Source organism: Triticum urartu, chromosome 7A, assembly GCF_056163025.1.
Source record: "Triticum urartu cultivar PI428250 chromosome 7A, HENAU_Tu73, whole genome shotgun sequence".
Lineage (NCBI taxonomy): Eukaryota > Viridiplantae > Streptophyta > Magnoliopsida > Poales > Poaceae > Triticum > Triticum urartu.
Window position 1 is genome coordinate 3,417,727 of NC_141879.1, and position 16,281 is coordinate 3,434,007.

The window sequence follows — 16,281 nt, forward strand, 5'->3', positions numbered from 1 at the left end:
AGCCCGAGTGTGTTGGCCATTGTGTTTGTATCCCCAGATGCCCCATTTTAAGCTAATGAAAATCCACCCTTACCACCACTAGCATTTGGTGTTGATTATGGCGTGTGAACGATAACCACATATCACCTGGTTGTAGTATTTCCTCACAAGTTACATAAGTTTGCCTACGAGGACAACTACACTCTGCTCTTGTTTAAGAAGATCCACCATTCAGGCAACAACATTGTCAACATGCAAGTTGCATAACTTTGCTACTTGCAATTAGCGTGTTTCTTATTCATCTACATGCCCTTTGATGTACTCGATCGTACACAAGCAATCCGACTGATTGGTTACCGGGCAACAAAAACTCTACTCTAGTGTTGTAACTTGTGATAAATGTCCTCATCAAAGAAATGTTAAGAATAGAGATTCCGTAGGCACGCCACTAGAGGACGATTTCCATCCCTACACATAAATTAATTTAAAGTCGCGCAATCCTGTAAAAAATAAACAATTTAAAGTCGCACAAAAACAAGCAAGGAATGAGACAAATGGCAACCAGAACCATTCGTAATCTAATCATTATCATCATCATCATACATATAGCATAGCGTTTTCCAATCAGCAATCGGATAACATCATCCCCAACAACCAACACAATGCATGGCCCACCCCTCCCAAAAAAAATGTTGATCTTGTTTGTCCAACAAAAAGTAAAATAAATCATGCCTGTAACAATTAGGACTCTCTGAATTTATCTACCTGTAACAACTCTGTGGTATATATGGTGAGCAGTCCCTACCTCTACCTGACCTGCTGCTAAAATCTTCACATACAGCTTCTTGCTTTTGCTCAAGGCTGAATTGCTTTTGCTGCTGTCTGTCCTGCCTGATACATGATGCAGTTAGTTGCATGTCCACACCACTCCTCTTGACCTCTTCCCATCATTTTCTCCTTCTTTTTCTTTGAAAAGCTCCCAGTGTCACTATCCACATCATGAATAAATATGGGTGATGCTGCATCACCAGTATCTATATATGCTTTTTATCCCTTCACTGGCAAGCACTACCTGTTCCTTTGCTTGTGTACTTGCGTCACACACCCCCACACAAGCCTGATCTGGTGTACACTAGCTGAGGACATGCCTTTTGCCTGTGGCATACACATGACACGATGATGGCAACATATACTGTCTACTGTACATGCTGGCTGCACATTCTGCTTATTCCTTCTGGATTGATTGCTCCTGTTTTCTTCCCTGTTATCACACATGAAAGCAACTACAGCATACATGGCCTCTGAATTTTCTTTCTTATCCTACCTGCCTGGGGGGAAACAGAGCTACTTCTCGCCGTCCCTGTCGTCATCGGTCCACAACCATCATCATCATCGTCGTAAATTCAGCTGGTTGCAGTACTCAAGGCCCACGGACGGCGGCTCTAAGCTCACCGGTTACAACTGGTAGATTCTGCACCATCTTAACATGCATATGCATGCCACCTGCAGTCACACAACCATCTTCTTGCTTCCCTGTTTTTCTTTCTTTCTTTCTTTCTTCAAGATGTATAGAGTCTGCACATTCATTCAACAAATCAAGCTATCATCACTCGTTTCAGCCTCCAGGTTCGCGGGGTACGTACCATTGCCAGCAGAGGAGGAGCAACATTCAGTCGCTTCATACCACAAGGTACCAATTTGGACAGAGCAGTGTACTGATCTGTGACACTCTCCAAAAGGCCCATATGGGGAATATGTTGCAATAAGCCATGAAACACAAAGAACCATTTTTCAAGAAGCTTCGGTCATTTTCTACATAAGAACAAACAAATTTTATTATTATTATTATTATTATTATTATAGCATTAAAAAAACAAGAAGTCAATATGGGGGGCAAGGATCCCCCCAACCCCCCCCCCCCCCCCCCCCATATGGGGGCAAGGCCATGTAGATAGATCGAAAACAAGCATGGAGAGATCAGTTGTCCTATCAACCTGTGCAGGTGCAAAATGAGTAGATGTGAACCGACAAATGTTTCAAAATGTAACAAGGCCCTAGCTACAATACAGATATGATGGGAGTGTTGCATAATTATGACAGGAAGAGAATAACTTATAGTCTTCTCAACCTCTTTATCCCTTTCCTCCTCAACTGACTCTTGCCTTCTGTCACATACAAGCCCAGAGCCAAAACAAGCATATGAGATACTCTAGTTAAACTAATATCATAATTGAGAAGAAATTTATGCATGCAAACCTTCTTCGAAAGGTCTTTGGACGATATGCTGAAGTACCAGCCTCTGCATTCAGTTTCACATGAAAACTATGATAAGAGACTTTTAAAAGGGCCAACTCATAGGAACTATAAAATACAGGAAGGAGAATAAAAACTGTTCTAGCAGATCTGGGCCGGCCCTAATATTTTGGAGGCCCTAGTGCGAATTTTATACAATGGAGTGTATAATAGAGTAGAAGTAATACTTTCATCAGTATATATTGCATATCATGAAAATCATTATTAAGTTATAATTATATATATAAAGTAATTTTATTTAGGAAATGAGGTCTTAATATACCATGTAACTGTGATTAAATGATACAGATGATGATTATAACATACATATACTCAACCATAAGCAACCATTGAACAAATATATTGTGGTGTCATGCCGGGGAAGGAGGGCAAGGATCCCCCTAAATATGGGGGGGTAAGCCCCCTCCCACCCCCTCCCAAAAATATATATATATATATATGAGCAGCAGGCCAAACCCCATAATTCTAACTTAACTATTCATGCATGGTTGATAGAGTTAAATATCCATGAGCAAAGTTATCCTTTGTGTTGACGTGTTTTGTAAAAAAAAAAAGTAATGTATTCATGCATGTAGATGTAATGAGCCCTTATTTGAGATGGGCCATAGGCCGTCGCACTGTATGTACTTATCCCTTGCTCCATGTTCCAACAAGTCCGTCAGATTCTTCCCTCCTCTGATTGTGGCATCATTATGGCCGGGATTGAGGTGTCACTGTCACTGCGGACCATCTTATAATGTTCTGCAAACCACCTTACAAAGTTCTGCAAACACAAAGTTTAACCAAATGGGTTACTGCCTCCAAAGGAACCGGGCATGCCTACCAAAAGAGGACACAAAGTTTTGGTTTAAAGTATAAGATACATGCTTTCAGAGTTTGTTTGCATCCACACATGTTTGAACATGAGCGGCCCAATGTGCCACTGTATTTGCATTTGCAATGTCCTGAAAATTTTGGGTTTGAATGATTGTTCCAGTTCCATAGATGATCATGATGTTCGTAAGAATAGAATACCATTAGCTCAGTCTTATGTAAAATTAAGTAATCTATTGTTGATACAAAACTGATTTCCATGACAAATCGTAACTCGCATGTTTTCTCCCTCCATAAACTAATATAAAAGCGTTTACGTTTACAGAGGGAGTACATGCAATGCACGTTAATATTAGACAATATTTTATCTGATGAAATATTAGGCAATATATTAATTGCTTCACACACTAATATCTGTTAAGATCTTAGTTGCACGTTGATAATATGTAGTATTTAATTAATTGGATGACGCTCACATTGACATTAGGTATACTATTAATTAGAGGAGGGTGCTAACCTTGTTTAGTACTAAACACGGTTAGCGCTAAACACCATGGCAACATAGACCATTGGATAGAGCGGTTGAACGGATGAGATATGTTGGATCTCCACAACTCGCTCTTTTTATGTCAAGTTAAATGAGGACAACCTAAATCAAACACAAATCTGGCTACAGCTAATTTAACATTTCCACGATGCCGCACAGTTCACGCAACAAAGGAGCATCATGTCAGATCCACTGATTAATTAGATCCAAGGATGACTGCTTTTGAGTTTAAACCCTGTCTGACCACATATCAACTTCACCGACTAAATTTTCCTGTCTTCTTCCATAGTTCCACAAGTGAGGCAGTTCACCTCTTATCCAGCCAAGCACAACAATAAGCCCCTCCGTTTCTTTTTACTTCGCATATAAGATTTGTCTCAAGTCAAACTTCATAAAGTTTGACCAAATTTATATACAAAATTATCAACATCTATAATACATGAGATATACAATATGGAAGTTGATTCAATGATGCATCTAATGGCATGGATTTTATATTGTGAATGTTTATTTTTTTTTCTAGAATCTTAATCAAACTTTACTATGTTTGACTTTAGACAAATTTTATATGCAGACTAAAAAGAAACGGAGGGAGTACCAGACTAGCAGGCAATATTTAAGTATGTTTCTTCTATGTCTACCCATTAGTGAACTAACGGAGTAACAGATTAGATGAAAACCCATAAACATATATTGCAGCATTGCATAGAGTACCTGTAGCTGAATGCGATGAGATGTCCAGGGGAAATAATATCACCAAAGCCTAACATGGCATATCCACCCAATGGATCAAAGAAACGAGGTATTCTTAGGAGCATCGGAATCACTTCCCCTGAGCTGCCACCACTTGCAACCTGGGAGCTTTCATAAGATGGTAAGTAAAAAAAAAACAATCACAAGTCACAGCACATAAGAGAATAAGATAGGTTACTAAACATAAGCATTTGCTGGATAATGCATTTATTTAGTTTCAAATTATAACCACAAAAAATAACATTTCACTAGTTTCAAGTCCGAACATTTGCCTCCTAAACATATCAATTTTTATACGGGTCATAAGAGAACCAGATTAGATCATAACACTGAATATTTTAACAATTCACTCAGTTTCAAGACAAGCTGCTACCAATTCTCTCATATTCCAAAGGTATTTAAGAAGTGAATCCTTCTCTTTATTTTACAACCTCCAGATGCCTTTTTTTTTGTGAAGAAGCAAGAGTATTCCTTTTTGGGGGAAATGGCATATCTTATTTTCTAAAAATGGTTTCATCATGCAGTTGCAAGACTATTCCTTTTCTTTTTTGCGAAGAAGCAGGACTATTCCACTGATTGATTTAACTAGAAAATCTATCGTGCAAATTAATACGCAGAACTAAAGCATGGCTGATAGTAAGTATTGATGCAAATGTAAAGATCAAGATTGCACTTACTGCAAGCATAACACTCTCATGGAATATAAGAGGTGAAATGAAGACCCAGAAGATGTCATACACAAATGCACCACCAAGAAGAACCGATGCAACCTGCAAAGATAGAGTCTTAGATATTACTACAAGCAGGATCCGACGACAATCAGTTGACTACAGCAAATAGACATGCTAATACCCTGATATTAGGTAAATGCTCCTTCTGAATTATGTTTATCATCCAGCAGATACCCTGTGACAATTCACAGATTGCATGGTTAATGTATGTATTTTTCTCAAAGGTCCAAGGCTGCAAGCTAATTAAACACCATGCCAGAAGAAAATTTGCATCCCGAGTAACAAATTATATAAAAAAAGGGTAAAGAAATGACGTTCTCTACATTACGGAAACTATTCCACAACTTATAATGTAATTCTCAAATAACATGCATCAAGCTTGGAAACTGAATATGTGATGTCCAAAATCAAACAAATGATACAAGGTGTGAAATGAAGATAATCTTATCAACTCCCTTAAGTCCTGGGTAGATCACTTTCGAGTCCCTCCTAAGATTTAGTGAAAATGATAATCTTGTCAACATTTTACTTCTGATCTCCATCTGTATAGTTCATGGACGAAAACTAACATGTGAAATCTAAACAAAAATCGGTTCAGCCCATAACTAATATAAATGTATTCATATTAGATAAATCATGCTTAAGCTTGTGGTTTATGGTACTTACCTTGTTAGGGCTAAAAACTGAATATGGTCAATAATAAGTTGATTGACATTTGATGTATGATGTGAAAACTTGCATTGCACATACACAGCTGCTAGTGTAAAAATAGAAGGCCAGTTCTGAAATGTACTTTAACTGAAAAACGGCATCAAATTCTTTTGAAGAGATTGACCTTACTGCAATGTGTAAACTATAAAACAAATCACAGTTTAGCTGATCCTACTAGGAAAATGGAACCTCGATCCGCACTGAATTTGGACATGCTAGTTTTAAGTTCTGAACTAAAGTGATAGTAAACATGTTGCATGCTTTCAGTTGCTTCTGAACTAAAGTGGAAAAGAATAGAACTAAGGGGGTGTTTGGATGAAGGGTATTTCCCCATGAAGATAAAAAACAAAGCAGGCAAACCTAAGAATCATCATCAATTCAACTTACAAGGATGTCTTGACCTATCCAAGCAAACGAAGAATGCCGATAAGCAGCCCATAGAATGACAAATACCGTACAGAATGGTGCCACTCCAAGAGACAAGGTTAAGACCTCCCCGTACAACGGCAATTGTACAGTATTATTTCTCCAATCCTTACAAATCCTGGAAACAGGGCGCACAAGAGGCACAGACAGCGAGTTAAAAACTAAAATAAAGAGCATTGAAAAAAAATGCTTGATGTAAACTATTTCATGCATTACCTAGAGATAATTGTCACCAAGCAAACATGCATACTCTGAAAGACACAAAACAGAAACAAACTCACAACCGAATACCAATATAAAAAACTAAACAAGCACTTCAATAACCAAGCACCAAGAGAAGTACTTGTACAAATAGACAGGCCTTGTGATCAAAAGAGTGCAAAGATAGAGAATATACGAGGAAATACCTCAATACCACCAATGCAGAACAATACAATGAGTAGCCAGGCGACCCAAGACGACATGAAGTAGAACAGGAGAAGGAGAACTGAACATCCCACAATTTGAAAAACAGCTCTCTTTGCGGTGATTTCAATGACTTGTTTATCTTGTCTGTTGTTTGTTCCAGAATTCGGTCCCTGCTGTCTAGTATGAAACGAAGAAATTCATTAGTCAAAAACTTAACCAAGTGATCAACTGAAAACTACTACTCATTAGCTAGAAACAAACCCGATAAAATGCAAATTATTCGTCATAAGTACCAAGTGTGCCTCACAGCAAGATAAGTTATTTTTTTGTACAGATGCAGAAATGTTATAAAGCCAGGGCAAACAAATCTGCAGATAACGTATAATCAAGCAACAACCAAATATTCTATATTACATAATCCTATTAACGGCTCATCCCTGTTCATGAAAAAAAGCTAGTAAATAGCATAGCATGTTATACAGTCTGGATAGGCAGAAAAGTGAGAACCTGCCATGCCAGCTGATTATAACGCCCATCAATCTGTTGGCATGCAACGAATTCACCCCAGAGTGAGGAGCAGACTATAGTTCCTACGGCCATTATGAACAAGAAGCATAGTGAAGGGTCCACAACCGGACGACTTGGCTCATTAATTGAAGGATCACTGACACTGCAAACCATCTCATAAACTTCTGCAAGCACAAAGTTAACCAAACGGATTATTGCCTGCAAAAGAACCAGGCATGCCTAGCAAAAATATTGAACAGGAGTACGGAACAGAGAATATAATTCTTTCAGGCCGTCCTTTGAATGAATACCTTGGCATCAGCAGGCTGTGCAGTTTCTGCTTCAGCGGTGAGAGCACACTGTCCACGTGTCGGTAAGGCAACAGAAAGCGTTAACTGCAACAGCAAGGTTTAGATTAGATTAGAAGATGCCTGTAGAACCAACTTGGTTGCCAAGTTATGTCGGAGTCGGAGTCGAAGCAGAACCTTTGAGGCTGTATTGGAGCAGCAGTCAGGAGGGTCGGTGAGGGCAGCGCATGTTCTCTGAGCCTCGTTGACAGTTGTAGGCAAGGTGGGTCCGAATGTCGTGTGTCGTGCTCATTCCAGCAACGGCCGTGCCCTGGGTTCCACTCACCCAGTTCTTCTTCACCTTAACCTGGGGAAAAAGAAAACCTGGGAGCATGAGAAAGAAATAAAATCGGGGGGGGGGGGGGGGGGGGGGGTATGTTGCTTCCATTTAAGATTTGGACCAGACAATGTGCATACACACACACACTCTGAAGTGTGACAATCTTTTAGGATGCTCCTGATCAGAGCAGAGCAGAGCTGGTTAATTTGCTTGCTGCTTAAGTGGGGTGGAGTGCAACAACTAGTATTATTGTTCAAGTAGCTCCAGATGAGATTGGTTGCAGGCATATATAGCAGAGTAGAGTAGAATGGGGATAACTGTCTGGCTGCCAAATTTAAGTTGTTTTGTGCTGCTGCCAACCATCCTGATAATTCATTTCGTGTTGTTGTGAAGTGAAAAAGGGAGGGGATACCTAGCGTGAAAGGCAGGTTGGGCATGAGTGAAGCAAAGTTTTATGCTATCTGCTCCCACCGCTTCTAAATATAAGTCTTTTTTAGAGATTCCACTATAAAGACTACATTCGGATTTAAGTATATGTTCACTCATTTTGCTCCGTATGTAATCTAATCTATAGTGGAATCTCTAGAAAGACTGGATTATATCTAGGAATTGGCAGGGACTGGTTGCATCTACACTTGTATGCTGAAAACCCCCACATTTTGCATCCGGGAGCAGAGCAGAGCGGGAGATCTGACAGCAGGAGGAGAGGATAGAGTGGATGGGGATTGGTTACCGGCTGGAGCTTGTTGGAGCAGCCGGGGGAGGCGGCGCCGTCGGCCGCCGCGCGTCCGGCGAGGAGCAGAAGCAGCAGGGCGGCGACCTCCGACAGGAGGAGCTCGCGACGGCGGAGGGCCGCCGCCATGGACCTTCCCGGCGCAGCGGCTGAGTGATTCGGACGGACGGAAGAAAGGAATAATCTTTTCGGGGTTGGATTTGAGAGGTGGTGGAGTCACTGTAGTGGGTTTATATGCTGGTGGCGTCTTCCACCGGTTTACGCTTTCTTGGCCTGAAAACATGCTCCCGTTCCCTTGTGTTTTTTCTCTCCATCACATTAGTACTCTCTTTGTGTCTCATTGGAGGTCCTGTGTATAAAATGGGAGGAGTCAGATGTAAATTCAAATTTTCATTAGGTCCTTCTTCTTCTTCTTTCCAAAGGAGAAGAGAAGAAAAGAATCAAAGCATGTAAGGGCTGAAGGGCATCATGCAAGCCCTTCAGCCTTTGCATGCTTTGAAAGGCATCAAGGGATGAAGGGCATCAAGCAAGCAAAAACCGCATAGCAAACTCAAGGGCTGAAGGGTTGCCAAACTCTCGTACAGTAGGGTGTCCTTCTTCTTCTTTCTTTCCAAAGGAAAAGAAAAGAATCAAAGCGTGCTTAAAATTGATGAAAAGCCGCATAGCAAAAAAATGAAAACTACGGCATCCTCCATTATGTGTTCATTTCTTCCAAGTATCGATCATTCTATCCCATACACAACACAACCAAAAGGATGTTACAAGTTTTCTATATATCCATGTGCCGGCATCAACACATTTTTTTCTAATTAACATGCACATGTGAGAATGTTGCGCCGTTATCGGTCCTGGCACATTTATTGGATTGCCACGTGCTCATGTGCAATTCCTTGCCAAGTGCTCCCATCTCCTATGGAGTAGTACAATATCAAGTACTCACGGCTCTAGCGAACATGAATTGTGTATACCCGTTTATATGCCGATAATGTATATGCACTTGTAACTAATTCACCAAGAATTGTACAAATCTGTAACGATTAACTTGTTGTTGTGTTACTGGCAGGGGAGGCATGTGAGATCCCGAGGTGAAGGGATACCATCGGCGATAGGATCAGTAAGGCATGGGCGGTGTCCATTGGGTTAACAAAAGCATAGCCTACATCGACCGAGGTGACGGATTGGTTGATTTGGGTAAATTAGAAATGTTAGATCCATGATCTTTTGCACATTAGTAAAGTGTCCGTTTATAAGGAAAGGGTGGAGGCAAAAATAAACCAGTGAGATGTTAAGACCACAACTAGAGGGGTTAAGACCACAAACTCTTATGCACTATTTGTTACAGGGTTAAGCCATAGGTTAGGGACTTAACCCACCAAACAACGCTTGGTTAGCTGGGAATAAATCAATATGGTCAACACTATTTAATCGTGCTATCTATTAAGTTAACCCACCAAAACAACGGAATAACTCGGGGCATCTCCAAGGTGAACCCGTAAACCTCCCACAACCATCCGGGCCACGCTGTTTGAACCGTTGAAGCCATCCAACGCAGTCCTGTATCGGTCCGTGGGGCGGTTCGGACGCGATTTCTCTCACAAAACGGAGAAAAAAATGTGTGTGTGTGTGAGGGGGGGGGGGGGGGCTTTGCGGGAGTCCGGACCTTCCCCGACCCCGCGACTCCATCCTCCCCATTTTCTCTCCTTCCTTCTTTCTCTCTTGCGTTCGCCACTGCTCCACCATCCAGGCACCATGCCACACCCCTGCCGAAAATCTGCGTCGTCGTCACCTGCACTCCAGCAGGGCTCCCCACCGATTCTCCTCGGTCTCCGTTCAACCCCTGTCCTCCGACCGCTCCGCCAGGTACCATCCTCTACGGAGCCTGAAAACTTCGATGAACCGCCGTTGCTGAAAATAGTTGTCCCTTCTTTTTAGCAATGGATTCCGATTTGGAGTACATATGCGAGCAATATGTTGAGTCGTCCGACGGCTCGACGACCACATTTGAGGAGTTTATTCAAATGCATCAACATATTTGGCATCAACCAACTCACGAGCAGCTGAAGAAAGATCTGATTGAGCATCAGTGGGCGGTGAAAGGGGACAACAATGTTGGGATGTAATATTTGATTTTTTTATAAAAAATTAACTAGTGCCGCATGTGGGTGTTTGAACGTCTGTATCCTTTGCATGCAGCTACTTGATTGTGCAGACTAGGAAAAAAACCCGAAAGGCCGGATGTATGTGTCTACGGTTAGATGGCGTCCTCCCGCATCCGTGTCCGCGGACTGGCCCCTGTCCGTGAACGGATGCGGGAGAAAATTTTTGGGTTGCCGTTGGAGATGCCTTAACCTCGCCGTTAAATGAACTTAATACTGTTAACTCATTCCGCAAGCCCTGCCAAACAAAAAATTGGATTAAACTAACCTCATAGGGTTAAGAAGTATTAAGGTTAACAAACCGAATTGACTTAACATGCAACCAAAGGGGGCCTTACTGACCACTAAGGACAAGTATACGTTGTCAAATAGATGAAAGCACATTTACTGCTACTCACAAGAGAAAAAATATCACAAAATTAGATGGACTAAAATTCTTATTCCATATTCAGCTTGCTCAAGATAATGTGTACATCATTTTCTATGTTATTCATGGAATGGGGGAACTGGGGTGCAACAACATTTCATTTCATCTCCCGGTGCTAATGAGCAGTAAGCTGAATAAGGATCAAGACCATATTCTTTGCACATATTCCTGCATCCGGTGATTGTGCAATCCTCAATTTTATTACACTGTATGTCGTGCTCTCCAACTACAAAAAATATAACCATTATTTAGAACACACAAATTGAACTACATTTATGTATGTATGTATCCAAAAATAAATAAATATGTATGTATACATACATACATACATAATGTATATAGACCTGCTGTTTAAAAAAGATTAATCAGAAAGGGAAGAGCTTACATGCATCACATGATGAGAAAACATTGGAGAAAATCATAAGACCCATGAATACAAGGGCCATGGAGTGTACAACCCTCAGCTTGTTCTTGGGAAGTGCCATCACAAGGAAACTGTTACAAAATGATCCAATTATGTACTATTTATAATGGCACTCATGGTAGCAGAAATATACAATATCAACCATTTATTATATTTTATGCTTGCTTCAAGAGTATCTTTCCATCTTAACAACCTTCTAATTTTTAGACTAATTAATTTTATTCTGATCCGATTGGATCGCATACATTAATTTTCTCCTTCAATTCCGCACGCGATGTGTGGATTTTTTTAGTCTAGTTCATTTTTTCCGATTCGATTTGATTGCATACCATAATTTCTTTCTTCAATTTTTGGGCTGATGTATTTTGTTTGGATCTGATTGGATTGCGGACTTCAATTTGCTCATTCAATTCTGCCCGACTGATTTGTGGATTTGTTTAGGATATTTAGTTTTGTTCTGACCCAATTGGATTGCATACCGTAATTTGGTTCTTAAGTTTTTAGGCTAACTAATTTTGTCCCGCTTAGATTGGATTGTATACCTTAATTTGCTTCTTTTCCGCCTACGCGCGAGCCAACCTCTCGCTGGATGGTTCATCTTCTTGGATTTATTTCATGCTTTTGGTGATGTTTGTTCAATGGGAGGAGACGTTCTCATCCGCTATGTGGTGTCTGTGGGGACTACATCAATGTCAAGATGATATGCCGACTCAGTTTTTCATAGGTGCTGGGTATGATGTATGTGCATTCATAGGGGTGAGTTAATGCTTGTGTATGTGGGTGACTTCAATTGTACCGTGTTCAAGAAAAAAATCTACATGCATGACTTGTGGATTTGTATAGGCTAATTAATTTGGACCCAAATATGGATCTAGCACTCCCCAGATCGAACGAATCATTCCCTATAGCGATTTGATAGCTGTTTCTGCAAACCGGCTCCTGCAGCGGCGCTACCTGGGCTCGGCCCAACTTCTATTTTTCCTGTTTCTTAAACTCTAGATAAAACTGCAAAAAGGGAGCGCAAGCTAGGATTCAAACCTGCGTCACTAGTTACCAAGTATTAACATTTAACCAACTCGACCACTTAACCAGATGTGATGAAATACATGTTTTCCTCAATTTATTTGTTCTTCTTTTTCCTTTTTTCTTTTTCTTTTGCTTTTTTCTCTATCCTTTTTTACTTTCTTTTTTCTAAATTCGTAATTGTTTTCTTCAGATAGATGGACTTATTCTCTAAATCCAAGAACTAAATCTTTCGAAACTCATGGACTTTTTTCAAATTGATGAACCATTTTCAGAATAGAGGAACTTATTTTTCAAATTTGATGAACTATTTCTTAAAATCGATGAACTTTTTTTTTGCAAAATCGATGAACTTTTTCTCAAAATCGATGAACTTTTTTTCAAAATCGATGAACTTTTTTCAATTTACGTGAACTTATTTTCAAAATTGATGAACTTTTTTCAATTTAGGTGAACTTTTTCATATTTGATGAACTTTTTTCAAATTCAATGAACTTTTTTTCTCAAAATCATGGATTTGTGTTTCAAATTTGATGAACCTTTTCAAAATCTATGAACTTTTTTGAAATTCGATGAACTTTTTTCAAAGTGGATGAACTTTTTTCAAATTGGTGAACTTTTTTTCAAAGTTGATGAACTTTTTTGAAGTTGGTGAACTTTTTTTTCAAAGTCGATGAACTTTTTTGAAGTCGGTGATCTTTTTTTTCAAAGTCGGTGAACTTTATTCAAATTCGTGAACTTTTGTTTCTATTTTTTATGAACTTTTTTTTTGAAATCGATGAACGCTTTTCAACTTTGCTGAATTTTTTTCAAATCTGATGGACTTTTTTTCAAATTCAGAAACTTTTTCCATTTTTGTGAACTTTTTTTCAATTCATGGTTTTTGTGAATGCCTTTTCAAATTTATGTTTTGTTTATTCAAATAATTTATAGCTGGTATATAATACTACTATATATTTAATATTTGTACTAAAGGAAGGGCCAAATAGAGTTGTTCCCTCTAAAATATAGCAAAGGTAGCCTGTCTTAGTGGTTAACGTGCATGGCGTTCTAGTAAGCGGCCGAAGTTCGATTCCCCTACAAACCAGTCCCTAGCAAACGATTTTGGTTTTTTTTTTGAGACAAACTCCGAAGCTTTTTATTCCGACGTCACAATGTTTACAGGGACGAAAGAGAGACCGTCCGGCTGTCCCAACCAAACATGCCGGCCAGCCGGAAGGGATAAAGCATGCTTCACGAGCTTGTGAGCCTCGATATTCGAGCTCCTAAATTCGTGAGAAATATTACAGACTTGGAAAGAAAGTATATGCTCTAATATTTCATGTATGATCGCACCATACTCTGTCGGATTCCTCTCCTGGATATCTTGAACCACCACCTTCGCATCCGAGGCCACCTGGATGTTTGCCACGTTCAAATCATCAGCTAGAGCTAGAGCCTTCCTGATCGCCAAGCACTCGAGAGTCGCCGGTTTAGATATACCTCTGAAGACCACTGCCGAGGCTCCCAAGAAATTACCGTCTGAATCTCTGGAAATCGCTGCTACAGCTCCATGTCCTCTTCCTCTCCCTACTGAAGCATCAGCATTAAACTTTGCCAGCCCTCCAGATGGAGCAATCCACCCTGATCGTCTTGGCGCTGATCTTGCACTCTGCGACGTTTTGATGGACTGCAGTGCATTGAGTTCATTCACGTATGAGTTTACAAATGCTTGGACAGCGGACGGGCTTTGATAGATATCACTGGTAGAAAAAGGGCCTATAGTCCCGGTTCGTAAGGGCCTTTAGTCCCGGTTCCGGAACCGGGACTAAAGTGTCGGTACTAATACCTCCCCCCTTTAGTCCCGGTTCAATCCAGAACCGGGACTAAAGGCCCTCCACGTGGGCAGTGCGCAGAGCCCAGTCAGGAGACCCTTTGGTCCCGGTTGGTGGCACCAACCGGGACCAATAGGCATCCACACGTCAGCACTTCTGTGGCTGGGGTTTTTGTTTTTTTTTGAAAGGGGGGGTTGGGGGTTTTGGGGGGTTAATTTAGGTGTTTCATATATTGTGTTAGCTAGTTATAATTAATAGAGAGAAGTGTCCTCTGTTATGTCCGTGCTTGGCCGACGCTACGTACTATACATACGTATATAGAGAGGACTAGACACGCTAGCTAGCTAGTAATTAAGCATATATGCATATATATAGAGAGAAGTGATATCGACCACCTCTCCTTCTCCGAGAGATTGGTCGAACAACAAGTTCTTGTATATCTATCTGACACTACCGGCTACATATATACAATAATTATCTCTTACAAATATAATCATACGGACTCAGGGTCCACATAGAATTCTCCGTCTTCAGGGATCACGTGGTCAAGAAAGAATGCCGCCAATTCCTCTTGAATTGCTCGCATGCGAGCTGGTGCTAGGAGTTCATCCCGCTTCCGAAACATCTAATTTGAAGAAGGGGGTCAATACATATATATATATATATATATATATATATATATATATATATATAAATGAATGAAACTCAACACAAATGATGGTAATAAAATAAAATTGTGAATGTTGTTATTTACGTACTTCATATTGTTCGTTAGAGTACCCGCCCCGCTCACATGTCATGTGGCGGATGGACTCGCAGATGTAGTATCCACAGAAATCATTCCCTTGTTCCTGCCACAACCACTTTACAAGAAATAGAGGTCAATCAAACTGATAAGCAAGAATGCTAAATGGTATTGATGAAACTAGCGCTTGAATCACTAGGAGATGCGCGGAACATGCTACTATAGTACTTACTTTCGGATGTCTAAATTCCAGCTCCTTCGGCAGTCCCGGAACTGTTTTGGTGAATTTTCTCCAAACCCTGCCGGACAAAGAAAACAATTACTTGATATCAGGAAATGAACAAAGTTGCTGATATGGTGGATAATGATCGATTTAACTTACTTCTTGAGGATTTCAGTCATGTCCGCATACTCCTTGGGATCTTTTCGTTTAGAGTCCAAGGCGGTTACTACTCTCTGCTCAAGCTTAATCTCTAGGATAATATAGTGGAAACTGCACACACATGCATAACTCATCAATTACATTACTATAACCTTGACTAATATATAAGGGAAACCGAATACGCACAACACAGTAACACTCACCTGAAGTTGTAAGGAAAGAGTATTATATCTTTGTTTTGATTTATTACGAACGATCATAGCAAGTTGGCCTCGGTAGCTGCGGCATGAAGTTTAACCTCAGTTGCATCTATGAGATATGTGTTAATGAACCCAATATCACCGACTTGTCTTTTCTTCAATTCGGCGATCTTCAATCTGCATAATATAGTGAGGATGATTATAAATACATGCAATGAAAGAGCTAAGCTATATGGAGAAACTTAATGACAGAAGTAGTACTACTTACAGACAGTAGCAGGCGACCGTTGTTTTATCGAGGGCCAATTGATTGAAAAACTGATAGAACTCCTCAAATGGAATAGGCAACAGATCAATTCCAACGAGGTCATGCTCCGGTTTAACTCTCGCATACAAAGTACTCCTCCCCCCAGAGTCTCTGCAGATTTTCAAGTACCAATCATGCAATCTTCGCATCATTGTTGATAGAGATCTTTCATCTTTGACGAGAGGCTTCCCGTACTCGTATCTTTGTATCTGCACCTCCATGGGTTCATAATGTACTTCGTCGGGCAGGTAATCT

General features: G+C 40.3%; 1 long non-coding RNA gene and 1 pseudogene across 2 annotated transcripts; both read right to left on the reverse strand.

Moving 5' to 3' along the window:
• Positions 1–525: 525 nt before the first annotated feature.
• LOC125525248 (signal peptide peptidase-like 2) lies at positions 526–8,763 on the reverse strand (annotated as a pseudogene). Its single transcript, XR_015610342.1, has 12 exons — positions 8,549–8,763; positions 7,674–7,842; positions 7,500–7,583; positions 7,189–7,373; positions 6,681–6,854; positions 6,490–6,524; positions 6,235–6,391; positions 5,258–5,311; positions 5,083–5,175; positions 4,367–4,506; positions 1,623–3,055; positions 526–1,554 (listed from the first exon to the last, which is right to left on the reverse strand). The product of XR_015610342.1 is annotated as a signal peptide peptidase-like 2 (transcript).
• Positions 8,764–11,128: 2,365 nt separating this feature from the next.
• Positions 11,129–11,615, reverse strand: LOC147956695 (uncharacterized). Its single transcript, XR_015609710.1, has 2 exons — positions 11,517–11,615; positions 11,129–11,357 (listed from the first exon to the last, which is right to left on the reverse strand). It is a non-coding gene; the product is annotated as an uncharacterized LOC147956695 (long non-coding RNA).
• Positions 11,616–16,281: the final 4,666 nt, after the last annotated feature.